The 14,210-nt window shown below is 45.3% G+C and overlaps 1 protein-coding gene across 4 annotated transcripts in view; it reads right to left on the bottom strand.

Annotated features, from left to right (window-relative positions):
- CPNE4 (copine 4) overlaps positions 1-10,807 on the bottom strand; it is a 214,149-nt gene extending 203,342 nt beyond the window's left edge. For 2 of the 4 annotated variants that reach the window (XM_056485295.1, XM_056485296.1), the window contains exon 1: positions 10,625-10,774. The gene's annotated coding sequence lies outside the window, so the exon portion shown is untranslated. Of the gene's footprint in view, positions 1-10,624 lie in introns of all 4 variants that reach the window. The other 2 variants (XM_056485293.1, XM_056485294.1) reach the window with 2 other exon arrangements.
- Positions 10,808-14,210: the final 3,403 nt, after the last annotated feature.

Raw genomic sequence — 14,210 nt, 5'->3', positions numbered from 1 at the left:
GGTGATTGAACATAACTACTTCCATAATAAAACACCACCAAGACATAAGTGCAAATAGGAAAATTAACTCTGGGTACTCAGTTTAGTGAATTATTACAGACTAACTGCCCACAGTGAAAGGAATGGTAGAAGGAAGGTAGTAAAATTCAAGTCATGTAAAACTCTGCTTTATGCACGTTATGATCCTAAATTCCTACAGAATATCTTTATTTGGCCATTATCACATTACCATCTTTATTCACCATTCTCACTTGTAAAAGTCATTCTTCATCTTAGACTTGGTACAAACCAGGTTTAGACCTTCTTAATGCCACTTAGATAGGTTTATGTAAGAAAACTGTGAGGAACAGATTTATTCCAGTAAAAGAAGGACCAGTGTAGTTTATTAGGACAGGAAAGCAAATCAATGCATTAACATCATGAGTATCAAGGTGCAGAAATTAAAGATTTGTTTAAGGCAGGAAACAAACATCTTCAGAGTGAAAGTACTTTTTATGAGCACCAGTTAAACTTTGGTTCAAAGCAAATCCATATCCGCTGCAGATTAGAACAGCTAATTTTTAAATCTCCTCTAGTCAACTCTTCTGAAAGTCACTGCTTGCCTTCAAGTACATTTCTTTGAGCAGCTAACTCCAAAAAGTTTAAAGGATGCTGCTTCAAAAGAGATTTTAGAGAACTTCCAACACATATTGTATCTGATTTTCCTGACTATTTTTAAACAAACCAACCAAATCCATTCACTTAGGTGAAAAATTCAATCCCTAATCAGGGAAACACCTGGAAAGAACACTGCCATGAGAAATTTCAACTGGGTAAAAGAACCCCTGCAAATTTTTGTTTTGCTCTAGGCAGGAAGTAAAGACCGTGGATGGGGAAAAGTCATTCTTCAGCATCACATCTGAATGAAAAAGAGAATTTTAGTGTGTGTGCAGTCTTGTCATCCCATTGGTTGATTGCTTTCAAAAACAAAACTAGCAGAAACCAACATCAAAACCAACCCCAAACAAATCCCATTACTTTCACAGTTTGTTAACTCATGTGATTTTCTGTCAGAAACATGCAGGTTTCCTTCATAAAATATATTAACACTTTAAGAAAGCTATGCCTCCTGTAGAAAGGATAAAACAAATCTGAAAGCCTACTTTCTGGAAGATTTCATAAAATCACAAAAGGTGTGGCTTAAATATCATTTGCCCTCAAAACCACAGTAGACACTCTCTGCTCTTCAAACCTTCAAGCGAATGAAATCTCAATTATTTCAGAATTTTCTTCTGTTGCAATACTCTTCCATTGAGAAAGTTTTTCCCAGTGTTTGACCCAATTTTCCACTGTAGATAACAGAAGTTCTGAGTCTGTAAACTTATAAATACAAGAAAACATTTAGTTTCTTTCCTGATACTCTCTTCCTTTCCTGACATTCAAGACAAGAATAATTCTAGCACCAGCAAAGGCAATATAAGTTCTGCTTTGCATTTCAAGTGACTGAGAACTTCACTAGATGTTTTTTCATTAAAACACACTTAATCCTTCTATCCCTTGGGAAATACTAAAAGTATCATCTTGTCTCTTCATAAAACTTGTTCTTATTTTGAATTTCCTTCTAATTTTATCTACTGCACCACCCTTGCCTGCATATAACATAGCAGGCACATCCTGATTCTCACCCTCAGTCCATCACTCCTTTACAACTCCTGTCAACATCTTGTGCTTCACCTTCTTCTATTTCCTCTTTGTGATAATTGCTGTGCTTTTTTCTTAGAATTATAGAATAACTTAGGTAGAAAAACACCTTTAAGATCATTGAGCCCAACAGTTAATATAACTCTACCAAGTCCACCATTAAACCTCATCCTTAGATGGCACATCTATGGATCTTTTAAATACTTCCAGGAGTGGTGGCTACACCAGTTCCCTGGACAGCCTGTTCCAGAGCTTGACAACCTTGTCAGTGAAGAAATTTTTCCTAATATTTAACATAAACCTTTCCTGGACAAAAATAAGAGTTTTCCTGGCTATAGGCAATTCACATCAGCACCACTCATCTCTAAGATCAGGCAAAGAGCCAATTACAAACCACATCAATGTCAGAAATACATACAAAATCACACTGGCAGGTAAAAGTCCAGCACAGAGAAGGTTAAAGTTACAAGGCTTCTCCTGCAGACATTCAGTTATTTTGCAAGTAGTTCAAATAACCTTGCAGCTACTATTCACTGTGTGTCCTCCTAAGGGAATTGGCACAGCATAGCTCATACTGATTTCACACCTCAGCTTTGTGTGAATTCACCTCCTAGGGCTTCAGCTATCTGTGATTCAAGGCCTAATTTTGACACAGCAGAACTGCATAACCTTGAATGAAACTTCTAAGGAAACTGCCAGCTTGCAAGAAAGCTGTGCAACAATAGACAGGAGTGGTAAATCTGCAGCTAGACATTAGATCCTTGAAAGATTCCAGCTTGTTAACAGTTCAAGGACTCAAAAAAAAAAAAAAAAAAAAAAAAAAAAAAAGAAAAAAAAAAATAAAAAGGAAGAAACCCCAAAGAAAAACCAACACACAAACAGCTGTGGAAGAAACCTAGCAATACTGAGAATCAGTCCACCCAAGGCACAAGAGAAGTGAACTTTCCCCAGTAGCAGTGACTGCCAGGCCAGCAATGGACCTGGAGATCTGGGTTCCTCAGTGAAAGAACAATATGGAGTACCCAGCAAAGGATAATGAAGGGATGGGAGCACCTCACACAAGAGGATGGAGAACTAGGACAGTTCAGCCTAGAGAACAGAAGGCTCATGGGGGAAATGACTGACACAGACAAATACTTGAAGAGAGGGCACACAGAGCATGAAGCTGGCCTCTTTCCAGTCGTGCCCAGTGACTAGACCAGATGTGATGGGCACAACATGAATCACAGTGGCTCCCTCTGAAGATCAGAAAACACTTTTTGCACTGTGAGGGTGACCAAGCACTGGCACAAGTTTCCCAGGGAAGCTGCAGTTTCCCTCACTGGAGAAATTCAGAAACCACCAAGACAGTTCTGGGTGACTGGCTCTAAGTGGCCATGCTTGAAAAGGGGAATTGGACCCAATGACTTCCAGAGGTGCCTCCCAGCCTCAGCTATCAAGTAGGCATCTTACCTAGAAGTAAGTAGAAGTATCAGTGCTTTGCCTGGTTGCTAAGTCACCTACCACACTTCTCAGTCAGTAAATAAAATTATGTATATCTTGCTTTTATAGTCTCTTTGTGCACAGTAAAGGGTGAAAAAATTGGCCAAGGAAACATTACAGCTAAATGCATTAGCTTCTCCCCACGGGGCAGTTAGCAGGAGCTCCATCTAACAGAATCCACACTGCCAACCAAATTCACTGAAGAGTTCATAAAATTCTATGGTTATGAATGCACTGATGAAATCAAGGTTCATAATAAGTCCCCACAAACTAGATATTTTAGCTTTGAGTGCAAAAACTGAAATATCATTTCCCTTACTAGTCCATGGAAAACATTTAAGAATTAGTCTCCTACAGAGTACTTTTCCAATTAGCTTATCTTTGCAATCTATTTTATTTAATGTTGCAGTTTTTGTTACATACATTGCATCAGCTTATTCAGGTATCTCTTCCTTAAGTCCACAGTTGAACATAATTGATAAATAGGACTATTAAAATTCAACACACACAAAAAATATTTTCTTGTATAATCAGTCACTTTCATATCAGTATTTGCACTTAAAATAATTACAGAAGCAAGACAATATTTAATTCAATACTGAGGGATAATCTCATAAAATATTTAAATATTTTCATGCCTTTTTGTGTATAACTTATTTTAAATCAGCCATTCATTACAAATCTATGTTAAAAGATGAAGTTTTAGTCTCCTGTTTCTAATTATAAACTGCATCTGACATCTCAAACTGCAGTTACAACCTGCATATAATGAACATTTATTCTGCTTCATCTCCCAGTCCTTGATAGAGAGAGATACAAAGCATCTGAGCATGTGAGGAAAAAGTGACTTTCAAACATAGTTCACCAGTTTCTTCAGTTCTGACTACTCTGCAGTCCTAGCCCAACTTTTTCTATGGAAGATAAGATTTTGATGGATAGGAATAGGAAGGATTGACACTGTCATTTTCCCTATAAGTTGCACTTGATCTTTTAAGATATAAAATCAAAACTAACAGAAAGATTTATTTGGAATCTTTAGCAAAGTTAGCATGACTGCTTATGTCACAAAGAGAAGCAAAATTAAATTTGCAGATAATCAGGCACCACTTAATGTAGATAAGAGCCAAAAGAACTTTTCTTAAATTCAGAGAAAATTACAGGTGCCTTAAAGGTTTCTGCTTGATCTTTCTTCACTTGACTGTGGCCACCTCCAGCATATACTGTCATCCCCAACATGAAGAGCTGACATTGTATTTTTTATATCTGCAAAATCACACACAAAAAAATATTTTAAAATTAGGCTTTAGTACAGCAATTTTTTTTCCATGCAAGTGAACCTGGTTGTCAGCCCAGGTCTTTAACACAAGCTTAAAAGGAGAAAGCTCCCTGTGAGTTCAAAAAGAACATCCCCAAGCAGTTACAAGCTGCCTGCAATCCCTCACAGAGAACTGGATCCTAGCTAAAATATTTTGCCAGGCAAGCTATTCCAATTTTCTATTTTTCCTTCCCTCACTCTCCTCTTCTCCTTCATTTACACACTCATTCTGAATAAATAATTTCACAGATTTTGTACAGATTTTCTTTTCTTCCTCCTTTCTTTGATCACTATGCAAAGATGAGCCTGCCTGGCCAAATGTCTGGCAGGATCCACAAGCCATTTTCTATATCTTTGATCCCATAGAACTAGCACCAGAAATTAAAAGCCAAGCAAAAGCATCTGCTTTTATCAACACATGATGTACCAGGCACCATTTGCACCAGGAGTATACAGATGATGTGCAACCCTATCAACTCACAAATGCAATGGTAACAGCAGCAGCAATTAGTGTAAAACTAAATAAGAAACAGCTGTCTACATTACTTAGCACACTGTTAGCTGCAGGTTATTCATTTGTCCACATTTCTGAGGATTTTACTGGCAATGGCTTCAAAGTGCCAGTCACAGTCCTCACATAATTGCACACATATTACCTTACTGCAGATATTGTACAAGATATTTTTAATTCAACAAGACAGTTCTGCATTCTTGATGATACTTAGTTGATTTTGGCAAGGCTCTTCTAGATGACAACTAACATTAGCAATCCTAGTCCTTCACATTATGCTGAGCCACAGTGGCAAGCATTACTAAAGACAACAATCTTGCCAGAAGGCTCTAGACAACATAATGCAAAAGAAGAAACTTTCTCAAGTAAAAAAAGAGTCAGAAATCAATTCTGGGACTGTCCCCATCCCAGGTGCACCACACAGTCAAATTATTGGCTTTTCCCACCTGTGAGAAGGGTGCCCTGTGCTCTCCAGATGCACAGTGAATGTGTACCTTTGCTGACAATCGAAGAAACTTTTAGTGATCAATTCACAGGAGAGAATTACAGAAGGCAGTAGATTAGAAAAATCATGGGTTAATTGTCCAAGCAGTTCCCCAGTTCGGTCTTTTACACTAACTTTTCTTACTTAGGGCACACCTGCTTTCCATTTGTCCCTGCTCAAGTAAAGGGAATCTTACTAAGTACTAATCCAGCTCTCTCTGATAACCACTCACTTCCAGACTTTGCTGAACCACTTAGATAGCAAATAACGCTGTGCCTACCCTGTGGCTACCTGTGTCAATCCACACGTTATTGACAATAAATGAGGAATCAAAGTCACACAGCTGGGAATCACTGCTTTAGCCACCAAAGGTTAGTCTAGCCAAGACTCCTCTTTGTGCCCCATCCTGAGGTGCTTCTTGCACTGCCTTCAGTCAGGATACCAAAGAAGCTGGCAGACATAATTTCATTTCTATCTTAGGAGAGCCTGGGCTGGCAAAGCAGGAAAGGTTAGTGGAAAAAATAGGGCGGGGGAGGGCAGCGAGCTAAGTTAGGAATCTCCTTCTGCTCAGACCAGCCCCTATACTCGCAGGACACCAGAGTATGACCCAGGTAAAGCAGGCGAGCAATGCGAACGGGAGGGTGCGCGGGAGAAGAACAAGTGGCTCGGGATGCGCGTCCCGCCCCGCACACCCGCCGGCATCCCGCGGGGAGGATGCTCCTCACAGGGGAGCGGCCCGGGATGCTCGGGATGCGCGTCCCGCCCCGCACACCCGCCGGCATCCCGCGGGGAGGATGCTCCTCACAGGAGAGCGGCCCGGGATGCTCGGGATGCGCGTCCCGCCCCGCAGACCCGCCGGGATCCCGCGGGGAGGATGCTCCTCACAGGGGAGCGGCCCGGGATGCTCGGGATGCGCGTCCCGCCCCGCACACCCGCCGGGATCCCGCGGGGAGGATGCTCCTCACAGGAGAGCGGCCCGGGATGCTCGGGATGCGCGTCCCGCCCGGGATCCCCGGAGCTCCGCCGGTCCTCGGGCGCCCTCCGGCGGCTCCGCCCGCCCGCCGGGACGGGAGCGCCGGGAGCGCCCGGACCCCCAGCCCCGCTCCCGGACCTCCGGCCCCGCTCTGGCATCCCTGGCCCCACTCCCGGAACCCCCAGTCCCGCTCCCTCCCGCAGCGGCCGCGGGTGGATTAACGGGACCAAGACCGGGTCGGTACCGGCACTTCCATACTTAGCGCTGGTCCCGCGTATGGAATCAGCTAACAACGACTGACACAAAAAACGTCATTATTGGGCAAATCCCACCGTTTCCTCAGCCGTGGGTGGAACTGCCAAGCCAGCTTGCTCAGACACACCCTTTACTTAATTCTTCTCTTAAGGAAATCAATCGGAATTGGGTCATTTACTGCATCGATTTCCCCTCAGCATTTGAGTATCAGAGAGAAACGGAGAAGTACTGGTAAAATTTCCCAGTAAAGTAACTTGCAATGTAATTTTTCCATTCCTGTCTGTAGCATGTACAGTCCCACTCCTGGTTAATTTTTGCTGTCCGGATGGTCTCCAAACACCTGCCCTGAAATTCACTCAAAGCACTGCACTCAGCTGCAGCAAACGCTGTAGGTATAGGATTTCTGCACCCTCACAGCTGTGATTCAGCAAAGCATTCCAGCTTATTCACCAAAACACTTGGGCATGTGCTAGTTTTTAAGCATGCATGTAGCTCCCCTTATATCTGTGTAGCTTTTTTCTAGGTCACAAGTGCCACTTTCAGACCTACCTTTCTCTGAGAATCCAGGCTGTTTGAGCACTGCACTTGGAAGAAGAACGTGTCCTGAGTCAAAGCTAAATGGCAACTTCACAGCTGTGTAGCACTTGCAGCATAAAAGGGCAAGCAGGAGCAAATTAACACAACTTTATTTGCTTAAGGGCAGCAGCCACAGTTGGCTGATTAATGGGAGACACCATGAGGGTCTTTAGCGACCCAAATGTGAATTTAAACTGAATAAAAATCTCTCTCTGCCAACAACTATCATAGCTGGCAACTGCAACAGCAAAGGACGCTTCAGTTCCAAGGGCAGACAAAAGCAGAACTCCCCAGAACAGCTACTTTGCAGGTTTTGCTATCAGACATCTTGCAAAAACACTGAAAATACTTAGCCACCCTAAAGTTTTACACTGCAGTTTTTAAGAGCAAAAATGGGTTTAAACTTTTGAGTCACAAATGTTACCATTTTCACATCAGCCTCAGCACAGCTTTTCGTAGGCATGTGTCCTCCATCCTCCAGTTAGAACTTCCTAGACTTACCTAAAGCCACCTTTCCAATGAGACACACTACAGCAGATGATATTAAATTTTAGATTGGATATTTATGCAAAGTCTTGCTGACTAATGGTTGCACAGGAACCATAATGCTGACCGCTGGCTATCTGACATTCGAATTTCACCACTCTAACCATCCATTAACAGAGCATTGCTTTTGCATGGAGTCTAATAGAGGATTTTAAAACATTAAAATACTAAACTGAGGAAAAGGGAATGATAAAATACCAATGCCTACCAAATACCATGTGCGTGCAAAAAGATGGAAAGGAATGCAATAGAAAAACACTCCAAATTTTAATGTTGTCAGCCACCATTGAATACCTAAAAGAGCTGTTCAAACAATCTACAGCAAACAAGGCAGACAAGCCAGATCAAACTGCCAGTGTAGACCATTTCCCATCTGGCCTCAATGTTTTTCTCTTTCAAACTCAGCAAGCACTTAATCCCTTCACATCCATGACACTTTATAGCCCACCTCGTGAAGACCAATCAACAATTGTGATACATAAATGACAGCTGCCATAGAAAAGTCTCCTTTAAACCAGCACTGAACACACAACAGTGCAATGTGCACCCCATTTGATTCTCTGTGTATGATGAGCTCCAGGCTTTGGCACACTGCTAAGAAGATAGTTTTTCTGTTCAAGGTGCAAGTATCCAATCTCTTGAGCAGAATTAGTTCACCATAATTCACCTTAATTCTGTGCTTCAAACTGGGGTACATTTAAGCACCCTGTTGTAGAAAAATCTCTGCCCAAAGATTAGGAGATGGATAGTTAAGCATGACAGCTCAGCAGCATACTGGCTACTGAGCTACACAAACTGATAATGCTCTTCACATGCATATTAAGGATCTCCTTTTGAATGTTATTTACAGCTTTCGTGAATACTTTTAACTTTTGATACACAATTTGTTTTCCATGGTCCTAGCTCTGGAAAGCTGTTCACCATACGCCTGAGGTTTTTTTCCATAGACTTAAAGACACTAGGTATCCAACCTCCAATGAGGTTGGCAATACCAACACATGTATCTGCAGACACTGAATTTACATGCAAGGGACTCGTACTGGATTGTGGTCTCAGTTTGGGAACACCAGCCCTGAATACTAAAGCTAAGAGAGTAGCCCTGCTTCAGAAACACTCTATTCTTTTAAATCAAATGCAATTGTCCCAAACACAGCAAACACACTGGCCCCACTAAAGATATTAGAAGGCTATCTGAAGCTTTCCATTAATGTGCATTTTAACTCCTCAATACCTTTGCCTCACTTGAATAGCTAGATCGATCAGACCTACACCACCTGAAATTTCAAGGAATCAAGAGCAAACTTGAGAAGTGCCATCCCAAAGTAGTTTCTCATCTGAAAGTAGTTTCAACCCCAAAGAAAAATGTTGTGCTTTGTTTGTTCCCCCCTCCCCAAGTCTGGTCCTATGTTGCTGCTACTTGAAGGGCCAGAAAGTTTCCATTTTATTTTACCTACTTTCCTAAAAAACTTTTAAAAAATTGACATAAACTCTTGCAGTTGCAGCAAGATGAAAAGTTCCTCCACTAAAAGTGACTGTATTCTGTAAACTGCTTACTGTCAGGTATTTCAGCAGCACAGAAAAAGCAGAACAGCAGTAACTGAATAGTCAGCTCACATGTGTGGAAATTGCAACCTCCAAGCTATTCTGGGAGCAATGCTCTGTTTTCTGTACCATTTCTGCATAATCACACCAGAAAGCATGCTCTTTGCTGGAGAGACTATGAATACATCCATGTCTGTACACCTTCTGTTACAGCTGGTTATTAAATAGAGCATCTGAGGCTCAACTGTAACACAAGTGAAATAAAACACGTTCAGGATGAAAGCAGTTAACCTGGCACTGCCAGCAAAACACATGGAGCATTTCTAAACTGCAATCGCTATCTCTCCAAAGGATGTCACCAGCTTCCCTGTTTACCCAACACGTTTACTCTACTTTAAGGCAGGTAAAAGAGTCCTCCCACTACCGTGTACACGACGAGCAGAGAGGGCTCAGAGCGGAGAAATGAAACAAATTTGACTTGAAAGTACTTCAGCTGGACCAGTGAAAAAAAGACCCAGTTGCAAAGTTACCTAACTGAGCCCGTACTGCACAACTACAGCCAGTTGTGTAACAAACCTCAGGACAATTTTGCAGCTCTTAATCAGGCAAAACTCCCCGCTGATTTCCACGAGGGAGCTCTAATCAATCAAAAGCTCTGAGGATTGATTCCGGTTTTCTCCTTTTTAATGAAAAGGTTTATTTTGAGCTATGAGAACATCAGATTATATGAACTCGGCAAACCCATAGCGCTCACTTTACGGCATAAGGGATTCGCACTGTGTTTTAATCTACCAACTGTACTTGGTAGTGTACAGGAAAAAAAGAAACAACACCTGAACTGACACAGAATAATTTCACAAATAACGGACTGTTCTCCTGACAGGTAAAAGAAAAGACAGAGGGAGACCCGCGGCTCTTTAATCAAACTCCATCCCCTTCGGACGAACGGGGAAGACCAGCGTCTCCGCCCGGGTGCCTCCCTGAAGTTGCGCAGCCGGGAAGAGAATCCCCCGCGATGCGCCCGCAAGTGACCGGCGGGGGTCCCGCGAGCATCCCGAAACCGCGCAGGGTCGGGAGAGACCCTGTCGGGAAAGACCCTGTCGGGAAAGACCCTGTCGGGAAGAGCCTGTGGGAGCGGCGGCACCGAGCGGCTCCACGTGCGCCCGCTCCGCCCGCAGCGCCGGCCGGGGCGGCACAGCCCGGGGCCCGTCCCGCTGTCCGTCCGTCCGTCCGTCCTGCCCCCCGTACCTGCCCCCGTACCTGCCCGCCGGCGGCAGCGACCAGCCCCCTTCTGCCGCGCCGGGTCCCTGTCAGCGGTCGGCGGGAGAGCAGGAGCGCCGTCCCGCCGGCAGGGCGAGCCCCATGTGAAGAGGAGCGGGGGAGCCCGGCGGCTCCACCGGCGCGGCCGAGGGGAGGGGAGGGGAGGGGAGGCGGCGGGAGGGCGGGACGCGCCCGGCGCTGCCCCCGCGCGGAGCCGCCCCGGCCCCGGCCCTGCCGGAGCGCCGAGCCCGGCAGCGCCCCCTGCGGGCAGCGGCGGGCAGCGACGGGAGCCGGGAATGCTCCGGGGCACCTCTCTGCCCTCCCTGCGGGCAGCGGCGGGCAGCGACGGGAGCCGGGAATGCTCCCGAGCACCTCTCTGCCCTCCCTGCGGGCAGCGGTGGGCAGCGACGGGAGCCGGGAATGCTCCCGAGCACCTCTCTGCCCTCCCTGCGGGCAGCGGCGGGCACCGACGGGAGCCGGGAATGCTCCCGAGCACCTCTCTGCCCTCCCTGCGGGCAGCGGCGGGCACCGACGGGAGCCGGGAATGCTCCGGGGCTCCCTCTCTGCCCTCCCTGCGGGCAGCAGCGGGCACCGACGGGAGCCGGGAATGCTCCGGGGCTCCCTCTCTGCCCTCCCTGCGGGCAGCAGCGGGCACCGACGGGAGCCGGGAATGCTCCCGAGCGCCTGTGCCCTCCCTGCGGGGAGCGGCGGGCACCGACGGGAGCTGGGAATGCTCCCGAGCACCTCTCTGCCCTCCCTGCGGGGAGCGGCGGGCACCGACGGGAGCTGGGAATGCTCCCGAGCACCTGTCTGTCCTTCCTGCGGGCAGCGGCGGGCACCGAATGGAGCCGGGCATCCTGCGGGCTCCGAGCGCCTCTCTGCCCTCCCTGCGGGCTCTTCTCGAGAGCCCTTTGAGCACATCCAGGCAGGAGATGCAGTTTGCTTGTACTGCTGAGGGGCCGTCAGTAAGGGGCTAAATCCAACCAGTGTTTCCAGCGGGTTAGGTGTTGTGGTAAAGTCGGGCTGTAGCATCCACATGCCGGCAGAATTGAAAATGCATCGGGGCCAGCAAGGTGAGGAGGCAGCGGTTCCAGTCTGAGAGAGTAAAACAAGTTTGGATGGCTGCTGTTTTGGACCATTGCTTCTCCTGGCATCGGGGCTCTTGCTGACTCTGCAGTGCCTCCCTAAATGTCCTAACAGGGAGAAGGGATAGGATGGCCCCAACCAAGGAAAAAGAGACTTCTTACAGTTAAAACACAGCATAAGGTCTTGGGATATCAGGATTCACTGTTTGACTTTGCCCACCCATGGCAGCCACTCATTTCTTAATTTACCAAGCAACTGTGGTGATGCCGAATTGAGTTCTTGTTAAAAGTTTGGCTGGCTTCCCAGAAATCCTCAGATTATGCAGGGAATTGGATTCATACTTGCCAGTTAAACAAGTGCCCAAATATTTGCAGAATATGGCATCTTTGTGCCGTAGCTCCCCATCTCTATTATCAAACCCCCTCCCTGCCTCGCAAGAATCTGATGAAGCTTTCAGATTGATTTCAATGATTTCACAATGACAGAGCTCCTGAAGCATAGGAGCTAAGAGATAGATGCTGCCACTTCATCTTGTTCTCCTCTAAACAGGCATAAAGATATAAACACAAAATATACTGAGAAGAAGGTACCTCCAGGGATGCAAATTTTTCAGGAAAGCAAAGAGAGACAGAAACAAGTCAATGTGTGCTGTGAATTTGATGGCAGGTGTTTGCTGAGCTGGCAAACCCTGGAGTACTGCTCCTGACACTGTGAGGTGTGAAACACAGAGCAGGCAGGCAAACACATTTGCTAGCCCAAACCAGAAACACTCATCACAAGTTTTCCAAATTAAAATTTTTAAGAGACATTTCTTGGGGTACAGCTGACATCCTCTGTCAGAAGTCCATGACTCTCTAATTAGGGACTTCAACATGACACTGATGCAAATGTTAAAATTATACATGGTAAACCTGATCTTTTTTCACATTGCTGAAAAAGTGCAACAAAAAGCAGCATTTTACTGAAGATATTATGCAAAAAATCCTCTGATCAGTAATTTGTTCACAGCATTAAAATCAAAAGTCATTCTATTTATGCACTTTTATGATACAATGAGAACTATTCATCTAAACTCATCTAAATATAATAAACATTACTATTTCCCTTGTCTTTTCTCCTTACCCCTTCTCTTCTACTGTTTTGTAAAGCTGTGATTTTTTTTTTTCCTTCTGTACCAGTACTTAATAGCATAACCATAAAAGTAATCAAGTTCTCCAGGAAGCCAAGATTTCCCTTAATTTTACTTGGATCTCACAAATCTTTAACTTAATAGCAGCAGGACCATATTGCACAGATATGCATAGGTGAAGCCTCCAGGGAAACTCTGTGAATCAATAGAAAGGCAGGTTGTGCTGTCCCAGAATGACTGCTGGGCGAGGCTCTTGGATCCCAGGCTCTGCATGCTGTGCCATGGCTGGGAGCTGTGGCAGCACCCTGGCACTGCTTCCTGCCAGGGGACACAGCCTCCTGCACACCAGGATGCTGGATGCTGTGCTTGGCTCTCTAGAAAACAGCCAGAAACACAGGATGCCCTGCAGGAATAAGGGAGACCTCGCCCATCTGCAGCTTTGGCAGGACTCTCACAGAACAGATTTGTGGTCTAGCTGTAGGCTGGAGCCTGCAAGAAGGAGCAGGGTCTAACCTCCGTCTGTGTTTGTCTAAGTCCAGATGAACACGAAGAGGGAGCTTTCTGTTCTCTATCTCACACTCCAGTACTAAAATAATACTTCTCATCTGAGGCACAGACCCAATTAGGGCTTTGAATATCACCCTGTAGTTATGTGCCCACACAGCTACATGCCTTGACGTCCCCTCTGCTTGCTAATATTACCGACTTGTGTTGCTAAATCCCCTTAAAAGGGCGGAGAGCTGCTGTAGATTAGGACAGAACTGCTGAAAGTACCTGAGTCCACCTGCGGGTGGCATCAGAATGTCTTCAGTGGGCCAAGGAAAGAGGAGAGGGATGATACTCCTGAACAGCCAGAATCATCACAGTGTGAACGCTGCTGAGAAATTCACATAAATCAGCAGATCTTTAAATTAAAAGGATCATTTAAAGCAGTAAGAATTAACATCACTCCATCAACCCTTTTAATTCTGACAAATAAACCTTTATTAAGCCTTGCAGCCAAGCTCTGTACAGGTTACAGTTATCACAAGAGGAGAATGCACATGCATGGTTTAAACTCACAGCTTCTATGGCTTCAGCAAAATCGGAACTTTATCACCCCAAAAGGACTTTCATACCTTTTCATGTAAGCATCAAGGAGTCAGTTACAAATTGATAATCACAAATAAATCATCACAGTTGCCAACAGGACACAGTTAAGTGTAGCCAGGATAAGAAAGGCTACAGATGCAACCAGAACAGGGTTGTTCAGTGTTTTTAAACTGCTGTGTTACAATTGTCACGCTTGTTTCTGGTGCCTATATAGATCAGAAAGACCCTGTCACACTGAGACAGGTCAGTGCATACTCCCAAGCCAATACACATATTGGA

The sequence above is a fragment of the Oenanthe melanoleuca genome, chromosome 2, assembly GCF_029582105.1.
Source record: "Oenanthe melanoleuca isolate GR-GAL-2019-014 chromosome 2, OMel1.0, whole genome shotgun sequence".
In the NCBI taxonomy this organism is placed as follows: Eukaryota; Metazoa; Chordata; class Aves; order Passeriformes; family Muscicapidae; genus Oenanthe; species Oenanthe melanoleuca.
This window is presented reverse-complemented; position numbering and strand designations above follow the sequence as displayed.